Here is a 25,152-nt window from a genome sequence, read left to right on the forward strand (position 1 = left end):
GGGTGCAAGGGGACATGAGTGGGACATGAGTGGGGGCTTGCTGGCAGGTGCCCTGCACTGCTGGGGGATGGGGGTGCAAGGGGACATGAGTGGGGGCCTGCTGGCAGGTGCCCCTCAGTGCTGGGGGGTGGGGGTGCAAGGGGACATGAGTGGGACATGAGTGGGGCCTGCTGGCAGGTGCCCCACACTGCTGGGGGGTGGGTGTGCACGGGGACATGAGTGGGGGCCTGCTGGCAGGTGCCCTGCACTGCTTGGGGGGTGGGGATGCAAGGGGATAATGTGTTGGTGATCACTAGTGCAAGGTGACATGTGTCTTGGCTGGGGGGGCATGCCCATGGTGGATGGGCTGCCTGTGGGACATGACCAGGGGTGCAGGGTAGTCCCCTGTGGTGTGGTCTACCTGCAGGGGCCGTGGAGGGTGTAGAGGTAACACCTGGGAGGACCCACACTGCCAATTCACGTGTAGGACTCCCCTGCACCCCCGAAATACACGTACCCCACTCGCACAGGGCCTATCCAGTGTGAAACTTGCCCGCACCCCAGCAATACACGTACCCTGCTGAAATCGCATGTGGAAATTCCTGCGCACCCCTGTAATACACGTACCCTGCTGAAATCGCGTGTTAAACTTCCCCACACTCCAGAAATACACGTACCCTGCTGAAATCGCGTGTGGAACTTCCCGCGCACCCCAGTAATACACGTACCCTGCTGAAATCGCGTGTTAAACTTCCTCGCACCCCAGAAATACACCTACCCTGCTGAAATCGCATGTGGAACTTCCCGCGCACCTCAGTAATACACATTCCCCGCTCGGCGTTTGCTGTTTGGCAGCCCTGTATACTGGTCCAGGCTTAGCGCAGCCCTTTGCGCTGAATTGGGAATTTTGATGGCTTTTCCTTACGCGAGGGCGTTCTTGGGGGCGTAACTGGCGCTGCTGCAGGGTCGCTGCGCCACTCTGCGCCACCGCTGGTTTTGGAGGCTAAAATCCATGAATACGCTGTGCGCGGATATCAATTTTAGCGCACGCGGCTGGCGCAGACATTCGCACGCGCACACTGTGCGCAAGCCGCGTGCGCCAATTTTGTGCGAAATTCTATGAATTACCCTGATAATCTATTAAAAACCATTATCTTTATAGGGGGAAAAGTTATGGATGCAAAACCAAAAACCAATTTAATTTAATAGATACACATATATCTGTCAACCAATATAAAATCTGCCTGATTTACAATTATAGAAAGTATGACAAATTAAACAATTACCAATACCACAGACTAAAAATGCCTCTGTGTGCAGGGCAAAACACAAAATCTAATGGGTGTGCTTACCACGTTATCTAATTTCTATAAACAGTTACATGGGAAAAGCCAAACTGCTATCTAAAATGTTAAGAGTGACTTTTCTTCCCCCTTTCTTCCTCCTGTCATAAGACCAGGGGTTGATAGCCCCACCTTGCCAGTCACAAAACTAGTAGTTAATAGCCTCCACACCTAGTAACAAGATTATGGGAGGAGTTTGGATTGTAAAAATACCTTACACACAGATAGGGGACATAATCACCAGCATTGTGGATATTACTGAAAGTATATGGATGGGGAAAACACACAAGGGCTGAATTTCCATGGAGGATGCAGGATGGATGATCTAAAAACAGAAAGAGATGAACAATTAATTTGTAAGCCTATTTATCAGCTAAAAGGGACCTTGCAGAATAAGACATTCCAAACTGAGATGGTCTAGGTTGATCTCCAAAGATAGAAAGCAACATTTCAAAGTGAGTACTGAGCCCCGATATAACTCCAGATTGCCCTATATTATCATCAGGGAACCACCACCGGACTAAGGGTTGTATGGGAACAGCACAGGGGATTCTACCTATAAGGAGACCCAGCCATATTAAAAGATATAATGAATTGTATTTGTGAAAAGTGAGATTTCATTTCCACAAAACCCAATGATTTATGCATTGAGAAGCACAGTTTTAAACTGGCAGCATGCTTTTGCAACCTAAATGCAGATTGTTTCTGTAGAATTACACCAAATTAAAACAGAATCAGTGTGTCCTATAGTTGTTGATTCGGGCTATGCACAGTCACAAAACTCCATTGCCTTACCATGCAACCCCATATTCTGAAATGTACAGGCAGAGTTATTTGTGTAGTGAATTCTTAGGGGTACCTTCATCTATTCAACCTATTCAGCAACCTATAAGGGTTGCTGTTAGTACTCTTGTTCAGATGAGAATTGCCATAGCATTTCAGTGTTGGACTGCCCATGTGGGTGGGACAAAGACTGATATGCGAATGGTATTTCCCTTCTGTGAAAGGTACAGTGGCGCTAAAGTGTGGCTGTGGACTCTTGAGTGGGTACCATCCCAAATAACATGTCATTTAGCCGTGTTCTTTCTCAAAGAGGAGCACCTATGGACTGTTTTTAAAAAAAGTTTTAAGTGACTTAGGTTTAATCACCCTATGTTTCCAAGGGTCATCCAGACGTGGACCCCTTGCTCACTGTGCCCAGAGAGGCACAGCGGCATCTCACTGATGAGGCCCAACAAGGCTGAAACACGTGTATGGGGTTGCTGTTGGTACTCTTGTTCAGAAGAGTATTGCCATAGCATTTCGGTGCTGGACTGTCTATGTGGACGGGACAAAGACTGATATGCAAATGGATATTTCCTTTTTGTGAAAGGTACAGTGCGCTAAAGTGCGGCTGCAGACTCTTGAGTGGGTACCATCTCAAAGAACAGGTAATTTAGCCATGTTAGTTCTCAAAGAGGGGCGCCTATGGACTTTTTTTTTATTTTTAAGGGACTTAGGTTTAGTCACCGTAGGTGTCCTAGGGTCATCCAGACGTGGACCCCTTGTTCACTGTGCTCAGAGAGGCACAGTTCCTCCTCACTGTTGAGGCCCACCAAGACAGAAACACATATATGGGGTTGCTGTTGGCACTCTTGTTCAGAAGAGAATTGCCATAGCATTTCGGTACTGGTCTGCCCATGTGGGCGGGACAAAGACTGAAATGCAAATGGATATTTCCCTTCTGTGAAAGGTACAGTGAGCTAAAGTGTGGCTGCGGACTCTTGAGTGGGTACCATCCCAAAGAACAGGTCATTTAGCCGTGTTGGTTCTCAACGAGGGGCACCTATGAACTATTTTTTATTTTTTTAAAGGACTTAGGTTTAGTCAACCTAAGTTTCCTAGGGTCATCCAGACTTGGGCCCCTTGCTCACTGTGTCTCTGAGAAAGGTACAGTTAGCTAAAGTTTGGCTGCAGACTCTTGAGTGGGTACCATCCCAAAGAACAGGTCATTTAGCTGTGTTCATTCTCAAACATGGGCGCAATGGACTATTTTTAAAATTTTGACTTATTAAATGAAAGGATGAATATTAAAATGCAATTGAGAGACAATTATTATGCAAGTGCAAAACTTGGTAAGAAGCAAGTTGGCGTACAAGTTGAAATTGATCATATATATAACAATATAAAAACAATCAATATTCAAAGGGCTCAGTTAGCACAGAACAAAGACACAGAAGTTCAAGAAATGCATCAACTAACATTACAAGGATGGTCACTGTGCAAGAGTTAACACAGATAATAAAAGAATAGTAGAACATTTAACACTGAGGGAGAATTTAGATGTGTTTTGCAAAGATCTTGATGACACAATGTCAGAGTAGATCATCTGAAGACAGAACTAACTAGCTGGCAGTCTATGAGTCAGAAGAAACACAAATGTATCAGAAAGAAAATTACTCTTTACAGAAGGAGCTACAAAACACAAAACACAAAGGAAACACTGACTTCTAAAACTAGGGCATTTGAACGTAGTCAGGCTATTTTGAAAACATCTAGAAATTAGCTTCTGTGAAGCAAATAACAGGTGATAATTGTATGGATTATAATGCTAGGTTAAGACAAGGCATCCAAGATGTTCAGGTGAGTTCAGACAATTAGTGTAAAACTGGCAGACAGATATGTTTTATGGAAGAAGAGTGATTATCCCAATTCCTGAAACTTTCTATATTCCCCAAAACATCTCAGAGTCATGCTGGTAGTTTTGGTGTACCTAGCAATAGTCAGAATGTAATGTGTGGCAGACAAACCATCTGCTCTTCCCAAACTCACATCAATACACAGGACAATCTGTTTTCCTGGTCAGATGCAGAGGAATATAGAGACATTCAAGTGAGAGGAGAGGGGAGGGGTACACTTGCCTGTCAGGAGTGGACAGAAGAGAGAGTGAGAGCATACCCAAACAGAGAATTCATGAGTCGAGATATGAAAACGAGTTAAAGGAACAAGAATTACAGTGTATGATTCAACAGAGTCATCACTTACCCCTGCTGGCTAACATTGAGAGACAGAAAATGCAAACTAATAAGGATACTTTAAAAGCCCCTATCTATACTATGGTTATGGTGATACCCTAGAGCCCCTGGGTAGAGGGAGAAACACTAATTCTGAGCAGCAATATGATGGCATACCATACTATGCAGCCCATCAGAAAGGGGTGTATTTGCTAGTTAGGAAGATCAAAATCACTACAAAGGGTCCTCATAAAAGATGGCCATTTTGAAATATTTTTTATCCTACAGAAATACCCAAGAACTCAAAAAAGCTGCCTATAACTTAGTTTGTTCTATGATCAATCTCCTAGGGAGTTTTCTCAAGAACTCAAGTTTGCATTTTCCCTAGATTTCTTAATGTATCGATTCCCGAATGTCAAGATTTCAAAACAACATTCTTCCATGCCCTTCCAAAATATGTAGTGACTCAGTTAGTCCATGATTTTGATGACTCAAGAACTTTGGAATGGATAGTCACTCAGGCTACAAAGATCAGTGAATTACAGAATCCACAAACTCCCAAAAATCAGGACATTAACCCCAAATAAACGTCTACTCCCACACCCACTAATATAGTTGAGGTGAAGAGCACCCATCACTTGGACCTAGACAAAGGGTAGCCAAAATCATATTCCTCTGCTGTTAAGGATCCTAAAAAACAGAGAAGACGCTCTGTTCAGAGCCAGCCAGAACAGAATCAGATGACTCTTTTACTGAGGTTGAGTTCTAGCATGTACCAGGGTGCTGATGCTTTTGGTTTGCAGGTGCTTACTACTACTGCCCATCACATTAGCCTTTTTCATCTAACACCACAAGGTCATCCAGGACATTTAAATCAGGCCTTTCATTATTCTCTCTTACCCTTTTTCTCATGAAGTAGTATGCGCTGCTTTTTTCTGCACTCCTTCCTCACTTAATTTCTCTCTCTCCCCACGTTGGATTTCTCTTGCGTTCCAGTGCTTGCAACAGGTTCCCACCAGCGAAATGAGGAAGGGCCTGTTATCCTTATCTTCTCTCAGACACCATACACCCAGACTCATGGCGGGTTACACCACCACCATTCCCCACACCATTCCCCAGACAGTTTGTCTTTCATTTTCTGAAACCTTGCACTGGGTAACACATCCTCTCCATTCTGTCCTCTTTAATGTTCTTGATCCCTCTTTATGAGTGTGTGTATTGCATGAACATATGCAAATAGAACTATAGAGAGCCTCTTCATTGTCCTATAGAGAGCTTCTTCCGGCCAAAGTGAAAAGTCTGTCCTTGTTTTGTTTAGGTTATTCGTTCAATCAGCTCAATGCCACACATATCCTACTCAATCCCAACTGGTAATTGGTGACTGTCTTATTTAGTGCATGATGACCACTATTCTATACTGGCATTAGAAAATGATAGAATGTACAGGTACAAATATTGAATTTTGTAATTAATACAAGTTCTTTCAATAATGGGCCTCATCACGAGTATGGCGGTATCCCTGAACTAATACCACCAGGATACCTCCAGCGCAAATAGAGTTACTGCTACTAGGTTTGATGCTATTAGCGCTGGATCACGAGTAGCGAGGTAACAGTTATTTCCGATTCCCCATTGGGTCCGGGTGTCATGGTGCTATTAGCGGCGGCGGTAATAGCACCGAAAAAGGCAGAACAAATTAAAAACAACAAACTTTCTGCCCAAATAATAATAGGGACAGCCCTTAAATGTGGCAGTAATAGTGGTACTGGCACATTTAAGAACTATCACCCAACTTGTGATGAGGCCCACAACAGAGCATCTGCTATTGTCAGGTCACACTACACTAGTTTAGCAACTCTCCCACAGGGCAGGGATATGTGAGAGATTATGCCACTTTAAGGAGCCATTTAGGCAGTTTAGCATTTACAATATTGGATATGATTAACACATTTCTTGGATAGCACTTGTTTTCTTTGTGACTGCCAATGATCAATCTGAGCTTGTGGATGATAATTAACATGACAAATCACAGAATTGTACAAATTGCCTACGCTTTATGTTGTCGGCTCATTTTTATCTGGTAGAAAGCAAAAACATAATTATATGGTGTGTCTTGCAATACATTACATTTTTTCTTTCATGATTATTCCATACTTATTGCTTGATACTGGTAATTGCACTTGATTAAGCAGCTGCGCTATTTTGTGCTAGGAATTAGGTTGTACATTTGTCCTCATATAAATGACGAGATGTTACTACAGTTTCCAGAAGAACTAAAATCATCACAAGGCTGATACTGTCCTTGCAATTCATTTTTTTTTTCCAGATGATTTGAAGCACACACACAGGCTCCTAGTTAAGGTCTGGCAAAGGTTTTGTAATTTGCATTATATTTTGATACAGCAATAATGTTGCACATTATATTTGGCATACATTGTATTTACATTTGAAAGAAGGACGATCTGCCCACTAACCTTTGGTGCTGATATTTGACAGTTGGTGGCGTCTGTCAGGTGGCGAACCATCATTATTCTGTACCTGAAATCTTTATGGGGCATCTGACTTTGGTTTTGTGAGCAAGGGACCCCACCTATAATTGACAGCATGAGGGGTTGGAACAGGTGGTAGGGTAAAATAGGCTCTTCATTGGCTAAATTGACAGAAAATTGAGAAGCACCACTGGTAAAGCAGAAAAACAGCAGAAACATACACTTGGGCAAAAGGTGTGTTGGCCATGTTGGATAGTGGCTGGTAGATTATTTACAGGACATTGATATATTTCCAACACTCCTATTTGTTGGATAATTAAATAGACTTCAAACTTCTTGGGTAGACACAGCTAACAATGGCTTGGTAAAATCCAGACTGTCCACATTTAATTATGCTAGCTAGGCTATCTAAGAACTTGAGGCAATGCTTTATCCTTCTGTGTATCCTTTAAGGAGAAATAACATAACTAAGCATACTAATTAGTCACCAGCTTTGATGCCATTGTTTCCCATATTGGTTAATACCACCATTGATTTTCATAAAAAACACCTGAAATTGCAACATCTCTTAGTGAACAATACATACCTATATCTCGGCCTCCCTAAAATGGTGTTTTCAATTAATTAGATAAGGTGAACATTCATTTGGATGGATTGCTCATCTATATAACAGTGACAGCTTTTACTGGCAGGTGGTGAATTTTTTAAATGGATGGTAAAACTTCATATCATTCACTATTGGTTCAGTAGGGTTGCAAATGGCTCTATCCTCTACGTCAGCACTGCCATTGTAAAACACATGTTCATGATGCTTGGGAACACAATAAATCTAATTTGCATGTAGACATCTTTCATAATGCTGCTGCCTAGAGTATATGTCAACATTGCCACTTCTAAGGAGATTGTGTGGCTCGGGTTCCCAGAGTACATGTTATATTGCAACCATAAAGCATATTCATGATGCTGTTGCCCAAAGTATATGTCATCATTGTTACTGTAAACATGTTCATAATGGAGTTGCCCCAACCATATGTCACTTTTGCCACTGTAAAATATGGCACTGGTGCTCAGACAATTATTCCCACTTATACATAACACATTTAAATATTAATTTCTCATGTTTTTATATTACATGATGTTGAAGAGTAAACCACACCCAAAACTAATCATGAAGAAGTTGAACTACTTCAAACAGAACCCCAATTACCAAATCGACAAAATCAAATCAGCAATGTGTCTTTACAAATAATCAATTTAAAGAACTTGTGACATATGTTAAAAATACAGTAATTCACTGCCCTGCATGTACCTGACCCCTTTCCCCCAACTATCACCTGAATCAATTCAAGAAAATATAAATTACAGATGTTTTGATGAAATGTCCCTGCCTATTTCACCTGATCATTACTATCTCCAACTCTCAAATACCAATGTTTGTGTTTCCCTCTCTGATTTCCCATCCCGTTCTTAATTTATTTTACTGTTCATATTATGTATATAAATGTTAAAAAAAAGTCTGACATTTGTGTGCATTGCACCAAGTCCGGGCATGTACATTCCTGCATGAGACACATCACCTTTGTGTGTTGTTTGCGGACGACACCGTCGACACGGGTGATGGGGAACCTCATCATGGGACCATGCCCTAGCTGTATAATGGTGTGTTCGTGACTGGTGTCCCTTCTCTGTGGACATTTTGAAACCACATTTTTGGCCAATGTAGGAAGTTTGAAGGTGAAACTTTACTAATCCCCACCTGCTTGTAACATTCTTCATACTTCTATAACCTTTTTAGAAATATTTACATAGTTATTTTGTTTCCGACATTCCCGGACGTGCGCCAACACTGAGGACGGCCGCAAACGTCACCACGTGAAAGTGTCCATGTTGCGTGGTGACGTGTCGACGGCCACTGTTCTTGTCCGCAGATGTTTTCAAATTGAATTTCCAGCCAATCTAGGAAGTTTGAAGATGAAGGTTTACCCTTCCACACCTCCTAGTGCCATTCTTAGTTGATCTTTTCTGCTGCACTCCTCGAGGTCGGACCATCTACACTGAGCCTCTGCTCCACAAGGCTCCTACACTGTTCCTGCTCCCCATTGATCACTGTAACGTAGCAAGCAGGTAAGCCCACAAGCGCACTGGGTGAATATTGAAATTTTGCAATTTTTCTTTGCTAACAAAAAAGTCGAATTCATATTTGAAAGTGTGTGTGGGGGCCTGCATCCTAGCCACTCTCCTTTGCATTGCTGAAAAATACTTTTATTTTGCTTCTAGCCCATCCGGGACGGTGATCCCTGGCTGGGCCTGCACCTTCCAGCATGGCCAACGCCATCAGCACATTAGACGTACATTGGCAGGCCAACCTTTTGGAGCTGTGTTTGGGCAGTGCATGACTCTTGTGGACCAATAAGGGGAGCCAGCAGGTGAACGCCGGCCCCCTGACAAGTCCCAAGCTCAGGCCCTGTCTGGGTCTACAAAGGCTCACAGGGTCCTCCCTCCTCGTTCTCCCTACTCAGGATACCATGTTTCAGTCCCCGTGCTGGCATCCTGCATTCTCACAAACTCACACCTCAGCATTCTCCTAGCAATCTGCTGAACACTGGTGAGTAATGCCTGGATATTATCACTGCCTCTCCACTAATAATCTGACAGCCGTCTTCATCGCATTCCGGGTCTCTTTTGGCTTATCTGAAACATGGTTGTGTGTTTTTGCCATCTTGCACCCCATTGCTGCATTGCATTCTGTGACCTCCTTTTGAATTTTGAATTTGGGTGTGTGTTTGTACCATCTTGCCCCCACTGCTGCATTGCCTTCTATGCCCTCCTTTTGAATGTTTAATTTGGGTGTGTGTTTGTACTATCTTGCACCCCACTGCTGCATTGCATTGTATGCCCTCCTTTTGAATTTTGAATTTGGGTGTGTGTTTATACCATCTTGCACCCCACTGCTGCATTGCAGTCTGTGCCCTCCTTTTGAAATTTGAATTTGGGTGTGTGTCTGTACCATCTTGCACCCCACTGCTGCATTGCATTCTCTGCCCTCCTTTTGAATTTGGAATTTGGGCGTCTGTTTTTATTTGTATTTTTGTATTTTATTTATTTGTATAGCGCTCCAGGCCCGAAGCAATCCGGGTGCGAATCTTAGAACAACAAGGTATAGATAAGGCAATGATAACAGTTACATTAGAATTCAGGCAGTATACATCTTAGAACAACAAGGTACAGATAAGGCAATGATTACAGTTACATTAGAATTCAGGCAGTATACATGACTGTAGTGCCATGGTCAAGGTACAAAATGAACAGGATAAATAAAGTACATGGCAGTGCAATAAACAGGTGGTTGTTGTCAAGGAGTAAGAAGACAAATGCAAAGTAGCAGGGTAAATGGCAATTAGTCAAGTGTGGAGGATAGCCATAGCTTGGCTTTTTGTTTGAATAAAGTTGGAGAAGATAAGGATCTGATGGTGAGTGGGAGTGAGTTCCATAGTTTAGAAGCTAGAACTGGGAAGCTTACACCCCGGCTTTCTGAAGTTTGTATCTGGGGATGGTCAGGCAATGTGCTTGGGCTGATCTAAGTGACCGGGTCGGTGTGTGCTGACAGAATCGAGAGGCTAGGTAGATGGGGGCCTGATTGTTTACACATTTGTGTGTGAGGGCAAGGGATTTCAGCAATATCGTTTGGGCAAATGAAAGCCAGTGTAGACTCTCCCTTGTTTCAGAGATGTGTGCCGATCTGGGGATGTTGAGGGCCGCTCTAATAGCATTATTTTGAGTTACCTGGAGTTTGTTGAGGTTGCGTTGGTTAGTCCAATGATAAAGTGCATTACAGTAATCAAGTTTAGACATAACCAATGTCCTGGCCATAGTAATACAATTCTTTGTGGAGAGGAAAGGGCGGCAGGCTGTAATCAGATGCAGCGACAACCGCATTAGTTTGTCTATTGAGGGAAAGCATAGAATCGAGATAGATTCCTACGGTTTTGGTGTCATTAGACACTTTGATGGAGTTGCCATCAATATTGAAGGTTTTGAAAGATGCATCAAGCTTGTTCAGTCTCTGTTGGGTGCCCAGGATGAGAAACTCTGTCCTGTCATCTTTGAGACAGAGCTCATGTTGGGCCATCCACACTTGAATGACTTGGTAGATGTCATTATGGCACCCCACTGCATTGTATTTTATGTCCCCATGTATCTTCACACCCCCTTGGAGAGTTTGGCTAGGACTTTCCAATGCAAGCACTCCTCTATCCTCATATATCCCTGCCACCCTGATGGCACTCACCATCTCTACTATCATCTCTGACTGCTACACTATCACCCACCCCCCACTCTTATGAAGTCTGGAAAAAAAAGCACAAAATGACATCCTGACCACCAACCCTGGCCTAGCTATCGCAGATACCTATGTTAGAGCAACTTCCAGACAGGTCTTCACCAATATCCTCTTCTCTGTACCCTACCTAGATCAATGGACTCCTCATCTCATCTGTACTCTCTCTCCTTTCACATCCTCTCTCATTAATGGTGACACCAAGTGGGAAGTCCCCGGTATACAGTGTTTATAATGGAAACAAAAGAACAAATAGCTTTTTAAGTGAAAAATAAACAATGAAACAAATGTCAGATTTGTGTTAAAAGTATATATGGGGGTGGAGTAAGGGATTAAAAAGGATGCAGAGATGTGGGGGGCAATAAAGCAGATGAAAGGGGAGTTTTGGGAGGACCCCCACAAATTAAAAATGTAATTATTTTTCTTTCACTGAAAACATGTTTTTTATTTATGTACTCATTATAAAGACACGGAACCTTCTCATCATCCTGCTGCTTCATTAGTGTCTACCACACTGGCACTATCTTGGTTCAGGTTCCTCAACCCATCCTCCTTCTCTTCGACTGGCACCAGCTGTCCCTCATTAACTTCCTTCCCTCACTTGCCTCTCCCCCAACCACTCTCTCTGTCCCTACCCCTCCGACTGGTGTACCATGCTCCTGTGCTCCTCCTAGGAAAACCTTGAAAGATAGCAACCTCCTTTCCGTGGCCACATTTAAAGCCCTCTCAGCCAACAGACATTCCACCTACATCTGCTTCCTTCTTGAAGACATTGACCTTGATATTCTCGCTATTACTGAGACATGGTTCAATACCAGCTGAGTCACTGCTTTTCAGTCCATTCTCCCCATTGGTTACAAGATCATTTCCAAGCCACGACCTAACTGTGCTGACAGTGGGGTTGCTGTAATATTCCCTGAGTTGGTTCCCTCCTCCCTCATACCCACCCAGCCTTACTCTTCCTTTGAGAGCCTGGTTAGCAAGTTGGTCATCGCTCTCTCCTCCTCTCTGACCATTGCCACAATCTACAGGCCTCTGGGCACTACCACCCTGTTCCTCTCTGAATGGACGGATTTCTGCTTCTATCTCCGCTCAACCTCATACAAACTCCTTCTCCTGGGTGACTTCAACCTCCACTTGGACTCTGCTATCACAGCATCCACTTTCTTCCTTGACCTCTATACCTTGCTCTCCCTCTGCATTCTCCCTTCTGGTCCTACCTGCATGGCAGGACACATTATTCATGCCTTCATCCACTCTGACCTCTTTCTTTCCCCCAACTTTCCACCCCTCTCTCCTGGTCAGACCATTCTCTCCACTCACCTGTGCAACCTCGGCCCTCTGACCTCCAGCCCTGCCAACCTCGTTCACGAACATCCATCCGATGAAGCGAATGTCAACTGCTGCCTTCGCATCCATTTTCATCCTCCTCTCTCCCCCCACCCCAGACTCTACCTCTGACTGGGCTCTCAGCAACCTCCATCTGGCCATTACTAACACACTGGAAATTCTTGCCCAGACATGAGTATCCACCTGAAATCTGCCTCCAAGTTTAATAGCTGGTAAGACTCCTAACTTACAGGCCTGAAACACAAGGGCAGAGCTGCGGAACAGAAGTGGCAAACCTCAGGCTCATCCTCTGACAAACTAGCCTGCCTCCTGGTTGTTAGGCAGAAACCTGTGCAGTTCCCTCTGGGGCCACTGCAAAAGATTTAGGACTACAGGTGTTTGGCAGTAAACCCACTTGGTAGCAGTCTGTACCACACAGATTCACTTAGTAGCTGTGGCTGAGCAGTCAGACTTCCCTCAAGAAGAGTTAGGCAGTATGTGGAGTATACAAAATAGGGCAATTTACACAGTAGAACAAGCAAACACGGACAGAGCTTTGGTGTAAAGATATATAGGTATGTATTTATAACAACATATCTATGGAAAGCACTCTGGCACTAATACGGCAAACAACTTCAATCACAATTACTATAAGTAGATCAATCCACCTAAAAATAGTTCGACAAGTCTAGGTTCAACGGCAACACTTATTTGCAGACAGAGGTGAATGCTTTAACCTAGATGGCACTCCAGTATTCGTTAGGACGGGAGAGAAAAGAAAGGCAGGTTATGAAATCAACTCTGTACCAATATTTTTATGAACAAATGCAAGGCAAGTAAGGCAGGGTCTACTGTAGATCGCAAAGTTCAGATGCCAGGCCCACTCGGAGAGAGGAAAGGCGATATGTCCCAAAAGTATCACAGTGGAAATGCACTTCGAGTCTTTGTCGCAAATTGTTATGGAAAGATTGGACCAGTTCAGAACAGAAAGTTAAGAAAGCTTGGAGGCGACCCAATGCAGAGGCGAGGATTAAGACACCTCTCGCTATCTGACACATGGGAAGCCAGGTGGACACGGTACCTTGTTTGTGGAGAGACAGCTCCGGCGGGGGCAGTTGTTCCTGGTGGTGGATGCACGTCAGGGCTTTGCCAAGAGAAGAGATGATCTCGTCGTCGTAGGAAAGTTGAAGATCGTTGCACCACCAGGGAAGAGACCAGCCGCGGAGTGCTCCGTCACAAGGCACCACCTTTTGGTTGCGGTACAGGGGTAGTGGCTATCCGGTTGCCGGGGTGCTCTGCATGGGCAATTCGACCACTACATCCTGGAACGAAGAAAAAGCAAAGGGGACTGGTTGTTCCCACCAGTCAGGGGAAGAAGACTCTCCGGCCGGGAGATCTCCTCTGTCGTCGGGAAGTGGTGAGTCAGTTCAGCAGGGCTCCACCAGAGGTGTCGTTGTTGCAGGTCGGCTCAGCGTTACCCTCGTCGGATTCTTAGGTTCTGTGGAGACTTCTGGATATCCAGTCCCAAAAGCCCTGCTTTTATGCAGAAAACCGCCATTCATTCAGCCTAGCTGTCAATCAAAACATGCTAAGTGGTGAGCAGGGTGGCTCACCACTTGGGCCAATCACACCAGAGTGCGACTTGAGTTGGCAAGGAAACTCAGTCCAGGGTGCCTAAACCCCCTCCCACACCCCCTGTGGTACCCATACAGAAGGGCACCACTTTGGAGGACTTCTGTGTAGAAGCCCGCCAAAAGTGGAACAAAGGGCTCAACCTTTGGTTTAGGAGTCACAGAGACGAACACAGACGCCATTTTAAAAACCGAGTTCTGGCAGAAAATACCAACCGATAGATTTATTTAAGATAAATAAACCGGTGGTATGTTAGAGATTAACGAGAAAGAGTGTTAACCTCCAACAATGGGAAGAATCCCAAAGAGTTATATTCGGGGTCGAATATAACGAGTAGTTTCCACTGCCACCAGCCAAAACTCGACGAGGGGGGATGGGACAGTGCCCCCTCGAATAACAGACCCAGGAGTAATCGAATTACCCCTACTAGTACGTCCACAATAGGATGGTTTGTACTAGTTCTGTTAGTAAATTTAGGTCTAGTAAAGACAATGGTGACTTTACATGCCCTGGGAGACAGTAGTCAGTCCCAGGGTATGGAGTCTATGGTGGGGATCCTTTAGGCCCCCCCAGTGTTACGGCACGGAGGGTGCGGTGTAACACACATAGCAAAACATATGAGACCCTATGGAGTAAAAGACCCCATAGCCCATAGAACACATTGACATTTATAGGAATTACACACATTCATGTCCAAGAGTGGGAGAAAAAGAGTCTCACTCTTGGCAGGATGAAAAAAAAAAAACTCCAGAAATCCAGCAAAGCTGCTGGGGGACTCACTAGGTTAGGCAATTCAGCCTAAACAGAGAATTCTCCCTAACACTCGCCCCCCCCCCCAGACTAAGGGACAGGAGGATTTAATCCACTCCTGGATGAATCTCATACCTCTAGTCGATGACATACATCCTAGAGAGACCATCAGCATTTTGGTGGTGACACCCTGACCTGTGCTCAATGGTGAAATCAAACCCATGCAGGCAGATCGACCATCTCAGTAGTTTTGGGTTTTCCCCTTTCATTTGCATTAACCATCTCAAGGGTTGGTGGTCGGTCTGAATGACAAAAGTAGAACCATACAAGTATGGACTAAACTTCTTCAGAGCCCACACAATAGCAAAGCATTCTCTTTCGATTGTTGCCACCTTGTTTCAGGATCCTTCAGCTTGCGGCTGATGAAGCAAACGGGGTGCTCCCTACCTTTCCCATCTAGTTGACTGAGTACGGCACCTATTCCTACATTTGAAGCATCTGTCTCCACAATGAAAGTTTGGTGGTAATCAAGAGCTCTGAGTACTGGGGCTTGGCAAAGAGCCTTTTTTAGGTTTTCAAAAGCCTGATTGCACTCCTCGTTCCATCTAACCTTTTTAGGAAATTTGGGCGAGGAGATGACATTCAGTGGAGAAGCTATGGTCCCATAGTTCTCGATGAAATTCCTGTAATACCCAGTGAGGCCTAAGAAGGCTCTCACTTGGGTCTGAGTAGTAGGTGTTGTCCAATTTTGCACAGCTTCAATCTTACTGAGCAAAGGCCTTATTTCTCCACCTCCTACCTCATGTCCAAGATAGACTACCTTACTCTGTCCAATTTGGCATTTACTCGCCTTTATGGTCAGATTGGCTCGTCCAAGAGCCTGCAAAACATCTCTCAGGTGGGTTACATGTTCTTCCCAGAAATTGCTGAACACTGCTATGTCATTCAAGTATGCCATGCAGAAGTCTTCCATCCCATTCAGAACCTGGCTTACCATCCGTTGAAATGTAGCAGGTGCATTTTTCAATCCGAAAGGCATTACCTTAAACTGGTATAAGCCAACGGGGGTAGAAAATGCAGTTTTCTCCTTGGCATGGTCTGTCAGGGCTATTTGCCAATAGCCTGACGTCAAGTCAAATGTGCTGAGGAACTTGGCTGCGCCAAGTTTATCCACCAACTCATCTGTTCTTGGCAAAGTGTGGGCATCAGTCTCGGTGACTGCATTAAGAGCTCTATAATCCACGCAGAATCTAAGTTCTTTAGATCCGGCCTTTGGTACTAACACAACTGGGCTAGACCATGGACTAGTAGAGGGCTCTATTACCCCGAGATCAAGCATCTTGCTGACCTCACCTTTGATGTGGGTTTGTATGTTTTCGGACATTCGGTATCCTCTGCTTTTGACTGGCAGACCGTCACCAGTGAGGATGTCGTGCTGGCCCCAAGGGGTCAAGCTTGGTGAAAGAGAGAACAGGGAGGCAAACTGATTCAACATAGATTTGCACTCTTCTTGTTGCTCTGGAGTCAGATTTGAAGAGAGATTTACTCCTTCAATTTTTTCGTCTAAAGGTAAGCCTCTGAGGAGATCCGGAAGAGCTTCACTCTCTTCTTCTTCCTCTGATGATGCTAGAAGCAACGCTCCTCCATCAGGTCTTGAGACATACGCTTTGAGTCAGTTGGTGTGGAAGACTGTCGGAGCCTCCTTGGGATTGCCCAAGTCCACCAGATAGTTGACCTCTCCGAGTTTACCCACAACTCTGAAGGGTCCCATCCATTTGTCTTGCAAGGCCCTCTGCCTTGTTTGGATCATAACGAGAATGAGCTGGTCTTGAGCAAACTCAACCATGTTAGCCTTTTGATCATGCCAGTGCTTGACCAATGCTTGTCCAGCTTTCAAGTTATCGCTTGCTTCTGTCATCATGTGCGACATTCTCCTCCGGAGACCTATCACGTAGTCAGTCACTCTGACTGGCTTGGGGGAAGGAACACTCTCCAAGCCCTCCTTAATCAGGGCCAATGGACCTCTGACGGGATGACCATAGAGAAGCTCAAAGGGAGAATAACCTACTCCCTCCTGAGGGACTTCTCTATAAGCAAAGAGAAGGCATGGCAGTAGAAGGTCCCACTTTCATTTAAGGGGTTCTTCTAAAGCACCTATCATGCTCTTCAGGGTTCGGTTGAACCGTTCTACCAACCCGTTGGTTTGTGGGTTGTAAGCTGTTGAGAACTTGTAAGTAACTCCACAGGTTTTCCACATGGCTTTCATGTAGTGGGACATAAAGTTTGACCCCCTGTCAGAGATTACTTCCTTAGGAAACCCAACCCTGATAAAAATACCAAGGAGGGCCTTAGCCACAGCCGGAGCTGTAACAGTCCTCATAGGAATTGCCTCAGGATACCTAGTAGCATGGTCTACTACAACAAGTATAAACCTGTTGCCTGAGGAGGTTGGAGGATCAAGGGGACTAACAATGTCAATCCATACTCTCTCAAATGGGACTCCCACAACTCGGAGAGGCACTAATGGTGTCACATTCTTGGAGCCAACCTTACCAGAGGTCTGCCAGGTGTCGCAGCTCCTGCAGTGTTTTTCTACTTCGGCCCCCATCTTTGGCCAATAAAAGTAGAGAGAGAGCCTTTCCTTAGTCTTCTTGAAACTCAAGTGACCCGCCAAAGGAATCTCGTGGGCTAACTGCAAGAACTGTGGTCTGTTCTCCTGGGGTACTACAAGTCGTTTGTAGTCTCCAGGTGCAGACTCGGTCGGTTCACTGTAGAAGAGGCCATCTTCCCAGTGCAACCTGTATTTCCCAGGCTCTTGCCCTTCAGACTGAGCTTCTGCCTGGTGGCGAAGACCTTCCAGAGTTGGACATTCTCTCTATCCCTTACTGAAGTCTGCCCTGATGGGTCCACCTTCTGCCAGTAAAGACTGCAGCTCAGGATGGTCAACAGGGTCCAGATCTCCAATGAGTTCCTGGCCTTTCATTAGCTCTTCCTCAGAGTCTAATTCTACCACACAGGTTATACCTCCCTCTCAGCCTCAGCTGGAGGTGGAGTTACGGGTGTAACTTTGGACAACCGCGGGGAAGTCCTTGTTGGCTGCACTGAAATGCTGGCTGCTGGTTTTGGTATAGAAGTCTTAGGTTTCCCTTTCGCTTCTGATTTCTTGGAGACAGCAGCTGACCATTCCAGTGGAGCAGGAGTGATTTCTTTCTTCATCATCTCCTGGAGAGTACCTCGCATGGTTCTCTCCCTTGCAGGTCTGGTTAGCTCCTGTAACCGTTTACTAGGAGGTCTGGGGGTATGCGATACAACTCTGAGAGTTTTCAAATCGTTGCCCAACAGAATGCGTCCTGGTACCTCACTCTGTATGCTGACAGGTATCTTTACAGTCATGTCGTTACACTGGATGAGAACTGGTAATTGGGGAAGCATCTGCACAGGCCCTCCAGCTAACTTGGTGAGGCGTTCGGGTGCCTTAGCAACATCCTCAGCCTGAAAAAACTATTTATCCACCACAGTTATGCTGGCCCCAGTGTCCCTAATGGCAGGAGTCTCCTGACCATTCACCTGGACACTGTCCTTATAATACTCTTTAGTATTATCAGGGATAGACTTATAGACATCTAAATTCTGTTGTTCCCACAACCCCAGAGATACTAAAGAAACACTGGCTGAGACTCCAATGGGTTCATCAGCCAGCAGTAGAAAGTTTCCACTTGTCATTTGTACTTCCTCCTCTGGAGCGAAGGCTAAGGAGACAAGCTGGACCCCTGAAGGTTTACCCTTACATCTGGGATCTCCTTTCACGTGGTCAGTCGAGCCACAAACAAAGCATTTCCCGAATGCTTTCTGGAATGGTGGCTTGTTCTGGCCTTCTTCCGGTTTGGCACCAGAAGACACACTATTCTGCTGCGGTTTTCCTTGTGGCTTACCCTTCTGGTTTTGTTTGGGGCCCTCTTTGGAATTTGAGTTATTCAAATTCTCTTTTGAGTCTTTCTTAGGCTGTTTTCCCTCATCCCTTTTCTGAGTTGCCCCAGAATCCTTATGAGTAGCCCTGTTGGCAACCCATAAGTCAGCAGCCTTAGCTAGCTCCCTGGAATCCAATTCCTTCGAATCAGCCAAGTGCTGTATGAGCTCAGCAGAACAGGCATCATAAATAGACTCCAACATAAAAAGATTCTTCATACCCTCATAAGTGTTCACTCTGTAACCCTTAATCCATCCCTCTAAGTTTTTTAACCCTTCACTCACCCAGGTAGCCCAAGGGGTACCATCATGCTTTTTGAGGGTTCTAAACCTCTTAAGATACTGGGAAGGGGTCTTCCTAAATCTAGCTATCAAAGGTAGTTTCACACTTTCGTAATCCTTCTTATCCGCCTCCCCCAACCCCATTACCACATCAGTCGCAACAGTGGGGAGCCTAGAGAACAACCAGGGAAGTAAATCATTCCCGGTGATGTCCTGGAGCCCATGATTGTACTCAAACAGTTTTAACCAATCCAAAACATCCAATCTCGGTTCATACATACCCACTAACTCCTTCGGCATCCAGGGTCTTTTGGGACTGGAGCTTCTAGAGGAACCAGAGGAGAGAGAAGCATTTTCCACAGACAACTTTTTCATCTCTAACTCGGGATTAAGTTCTATTTCTCTGAGCCTTAACTCAGCTTGCTTAGCCTGGGCATTCATCCGTCTGAACTCGAGCTCTTGGTTTCTTTCAGATTGAGCCAAAAACCATTTGTATTCTAATTCGAGCTTAAGTTTTTCAAGTTCAAAATAAGCAGGGTTACATGTGGGACCTGGTATGGGCCCTGTAGGTACAGCTGGTAAGGCAGACAGAGGAGCAGGGGAGACAGTTTTGTTAGCCTCTCCTCCCTCTTCAGCCTCTTCATCACTATCATCACTTTGATTTAGATCAACACCATTACTGTTATCTACATTTGCTGGAGAAGTTGATTCCTCTGAACCAGTACCCAGACTTTGGTTTGCCAGCAATCTCGCTATCAGTTCTACTTTCTTGCCTCTTACAGAAAGATTCTCTTGTCTACAGAGAGCTCGTAAACTCTCAGTATTTTCACCTGACAAGGATTCTTGACTGTAAACTTCCATAGTAGACATGTTTTTGAAATTTGCTTTTAGTGCTAAGCTTTGTGGTTAGTTATCCTAAAGTGTTGAAAAGTGTTGAAAAGTGTTAGGCGGAAACCTGTGCAGTTCCTTCTGGGACCACTGCAAAAAATTTAGGACTACAGGTGTTTGGCAGTAAACCCACTTGGTAGCAGTCTGTACCACACAGATTCACTTGGTAGCTGTGGCTGAGCAGTCAGACTTCCCTCAAGAAGAGTTAGGCAGTATGTGGAGTATACAAAATAGGGCAATTTACACAGTAGAACAAGCAAACATGGACAGAGCTTCGGTGTAAAGATATATAGGTATTTATTTATAACAACACATCTATGGAAAACACTCTGGCACTAATACGGCAAACAACTTCAATCACAATTACTATAAGTAGATCAATCCCCCTAACAATAGTTTGACAAGTCTAGGTACCACTTATTTGCAGACAGAGGTGAATGCTTTAACCTACATGGCACTCTAGTATTCGTTAGGACGGGAGAGAAAAGAAAGGCAGGCTATGAAATCAACTCGGTACCAATATTTTTACGAACAAATGCAAGGCAAGTAAGGCAGGGTCTACTGTAGATCGCAAAGTTCAGAGGCCAGGCCCACTCGGAGACAGGCAAGGCGATATGTCCCAAAAGTATCACAATGGAAATGCACTTCGAGTCTTTGTCACAAATTGTTATGGAAAGATTGGACCAGTTCAGAACAGAAAGTTAAGAAAGCTTGGAGGCGACCCAATGGAGAGGCGAGGATTAAGACACCTCACTCTATCCGACACACGGGAAGCCAGGCGGACACGGTACCTTGTTTGTGGAGAGACAGCTCTGGCAGGGGCAGTTATTCCTGGTGGTGGATGCACGTCGGGGCTTTGTCAAGAGAAGAGATGATCTCGTCGTCGTAGGAAAGTTGAAGATCGTTGCACCACCAGGGAAGAGACCAGCCGCGGAGTGCTGTCACAAGGCACCACCTTTTGGTCGCGGTACAGGGGTAGTGGCTATCCGGTTGCCGGGGTGCTCTGCACGGGCAATTCGACCACTACGTCCTGGAACGAAGAAAAAGCAAAGGGGACTGGTTGTTCCCACCAGTCAGTGGAAGAAGACTCTCCGGCTGGGAGATCTCCTCTGTCGTCGGGAAGTGGTGAGTCGGTTCAGCAGGGCTCCACCGGAGGCATCGTCATTGCAGGTCGGCTCAGCGTTACCCTCATCAGAATCTTAGGTCCTGTGCCGACTTCTGGAGATCCAGTCCCAAAAGCACCATTCATTCAGCCTAGCTGTCGATCAAAACACGCTAAGTGGTGAGCGGGGTGGCTCACCACTTGGGCCAATCACACCAGAGTGCGACTGGAGTTGGCAAGGCAACTCAGTCCAGGGTGCCTTAACCCCCTCCCACACCCCCTGTGGTACCCAGACAGAATGGCACCACTTTGGAGGACTTCTGTGTAGAAGCCCGCCAAAAGTGGAACAAAGGGCTCAACCTTTGGTTTAGGAGTCACAGAGACGAACACAGACACCATTTTAAAAAACGAGTTCTGGCAGAAAATACCAACTGATAGATTTATTTAAGATAAATAAACCGGTGGTATGTTAGAGATTAACGAGAAAGAGTGTTAACCTCCAAAAATGGGAAGAATCCCATAGATATATTTTCGGGGTCGAATATAATGAGTAGTTTCCACTGCCACCAGCCAAAACTCGACGAGGGGGGCGGGACAGTGCCCCCTTGAATAACAGACTCAGGAGTAATCGAATTACCCCTACTAGTACGTCCAAAATAGGATGGTTTGTTAAATTTAGGTCTAGTAAAGCCAATGGTGACTTTACATGCCCTGGGAGACAGTAGTCAGCCCCAGGGCATGGAGTCTATGGTGGGGATCCTCTAGGATGCCCCAGTGTTTACGGCATGGAGGGTGCGGTGTAACACACATAGCAAAACATATGAGACCCTATGGAATAAAAGACCCCATAGCCCATAGAACACATTGGCATTTTAAGGAATTACACTTTCATGTCCAAGAGTGGGAGAAAAAGAGTCTCACTCTTGGCAGGATGAAAAAAAACAAACTCCAGAAATCCAGCAAAGCTGCTGGGGGACTCACTAGGTTAGGAAATTCAGCCTAAACAGAGAATTCTCCCTAACACTTGTCCAAAGGCAATACAGTCTCGCCATCCTTGCCACAAAAAGGGACCGCACTCAGGCATGGGTATCAGATGCATTCAACAACATGGCTGCACTCTTTGAAATCTGCAGGGAACTAGCAAACACTTCTGCAGTGTCCTCCTCCCCTCTTCCATCCCAGGCCCTCTGCAATGCACTGGCCACATACTCCTCCACTAAAATGCTGGACATCTTGACCACCATTGCTACACTCTCCCCTAACCCCTTGCACACTCCCTTGACTCCTATGGCCTCCAACCACCCTTCTGACTCCTTCTGGCTCTTTACCCTCCTCCTTCAATCACTCCCTGGTGCACCGCCTCCTGAAAAAACCTTCAGCAGACCCCATCCGTCCAGCCAACTACTGCCCTATTTCTATCACCCCCATCCTTGGGAAACTCCTGGAGAAGCTGTCCTTCCCCCAACTTACTTTGCGCACGGAACTTGTTGGTCATCTCCACAACCATCAATCTGGATTCTGAGCATCCAGGGGCATGGTCACTGCTGTTCTGAACACCTGTGAACTACTAACTCTCCAGCTGTCCTCATTCTACTCGTTCTCTCCTCTGCCTTTGACATGGCCAACTACTCCATCCTCATAAAATCGCAGCATGATACTCTCGGCATCTCAGAGCAGGCACTGGATTGGCTATCCTCCTTCCTAACTGACCGTTCATTCCAGGTCATTTTGTGCGTCTTCTCTTCTCCTACCTCTTTGTCCTCCTATGCGGTCCTCCAGGGCTCCAACCTCTCCCCCTGGCTCTTTAACACCTACCTTGCTCAGCTGGCACTCTTCATTTCAACCTTCTCCCCCAACTTCCAGTGTTATGCAGTTGAAATACAACCCTTTTTCAAACTTCCTGCAGAGCCTCTTGCATCTTCCATCTTCCCAGACTGCCTAGCTGCCGTTCAGTCCTGATGCACTTACAACAATCTCTCCCTCAATGCTAGCAATAGTGATATCCTTCGAACTGGGTCCCCTCCTCCCTCTTTCTTCCCCTCACTTTGGCCATCTTCTATGAGCTCCCCCTTTCTCCTTCATCTGAAGCCAGAAACCTTGGAGTCATCTTCTATTTCTCTCTTTCCTTCCTCCCTCACATTCAGGACATTGCCAAGAAGTAGAACTTTCAACTCTTCCTTCTCACTTTCCCCCAGATGCTCAATGTTAGCAGAGCTGTGGTTCTCTCTAGGCTAGAGCATTGCAATAGCCTTCTCTTAAATCTACCCTCTTCCTCTCTACAACCCCTCCAGCTAAAACAGTATATGGCAGCAAGACTTATCCTTGGCCTCAAGCCCAGCTATCACATCTCTTCTGCCCTAAAATCTCTCCACAGGCTCCTGTTTGGTGTAAGGGTCAAGTTAAAATCCCTCTGCATCATCCACAAGACTGTCAGGGGTCAGGGACTATGATATCTGCAATTTTCTCTTACTAAATACGCTCTGTCTAGACCTCTATGTTCCTTTGGTACCAACTCTCTGTGTGTCAAGCGTTTCGCTAAACAGAGGGCCGGAGGCCAATCTCTTTCCTCAGCTGGCTCCCTCTTGTAGAACAGCCTCCTGCTTCCTCTTCGTCTTGAGTCAGACATCCACAAATTCCAGAAAGCTCCTCGAGACTTTCCTTTTCACCCCCTACCCCCTTCTTCCCTCCCCTACTAACCTCACGGTCACTGTGATTGTTGACCAGAGTCCTTATGTGTCCTTCGGGGCCCTGGACTCCCACACCCAATCGCCTTCAGTTTCTGCCCACACACATCACTTGCCTTGGCACTTACCTGCCTTTGCCACTGTAGGCCTGCACTTACACATTCTCGTTTTATTTTTACATATGAAAGTTCCCTAGCACTTCCTACTATGGGCACTTACACCTGATGCTCACTCACAAGCACAGGCACCCCAGCACTTACCCCCTCTACCACTTCCCCTCTTCTCTCTCTGCACATGCATGCTCTGAATGCTCACAAGGCCTAGTAGGTTTGTGTTTATCTTCCAGCGTATTGAATTGTATTGGATTGTATTGTATTGTATTGTTTATTTATACAGCTCCTACACAGAGAACCGTGTTTTAAACTGCGCAACGATGGTGGGAACAAGTGGAAAAACAACAGTTGCTCAGAGCCCTTGAAATTCTGAGACGATAATAGTCTGCACAGGCAGAGTAAATGCATAAAATACATTTACGGTTTAGACACAGCAAACAAGCCTGACGGCGATTCTGCAGTTTTACTAGTGCAATTAAGGGAGAAGACACTGGAGAATAGACAGACGATCTTCAGGCATGTGCATTTCCATTGTGCAAGTGCATAGAGGGCAACAGGGAGGGGGAGGTCCAAGTGCACCCTGTCGATGGAGACTGGGGTAAGTGCAGAGAGAGTTGCGTGTCATCCGCATAGCAATGGAAGTTAGAGGTGAAAGTGGAAATCACACGTGCCAGGCAGTCATATACACATTGAAGAACCAGGTGGAGAGATTAAATCCCTGGGGGATGCTATAGGTTGAGAGAGCAATAGTAGAGTGAAAGGCTGTGAGTTCCACTTGTGATGAGCGGTCTGAGAGAAAGGAGATTAACCACGCCAGTGCCTGACCAGTGATTCATTGTTTTCTATCACATGTTCCCTCCCTGTTGCCCCGTGGGTACTTTGAATGTATTTGTTGTATAAGCACCTAACAAATGTCCAATAAATAAATACATAACTCTCTTAACTTTTCAAAACTTTACAAGTCATATTTTAATTTCCAAGACAGTGGACCGGAGAAAGGTCAGCAGGTGGTTCCTCTGAAGGAAGCCCACCCATTCATTTTACTCATTCTCAATCTGGCAGACCAGGAGAGAGCATCTTATTTTTGGAACTGATGGAACTGCTGTAGACTTTCAGGAGACTTGCAATGGCATCTATCATGGCCATCTCTCCTCCCCGGGGACCAGCATCCCCACCACCACCACCTGAAGGACTTGGACAGGGAACAGGGGCACTAGAATCATGGAGGCAGAAGAGGAAAATGAAGATGGGGTAGAGGAGGTAAAC

Source organism: Ambystoma mexicanum, chromosome 2q (genome assembly GCF_040938575.1).
Source record: "Ambystoma mexicanum isolate Mex_15411 chromosome 2q, UKY_AmexF1_1, whole genome shotgun sequence".
NCBI lineage: Eukaryota > Metazoa > Chordata > Amphibia > Caudata > Ambystomatidae > Ambystoma > Ambystoma mexicanum.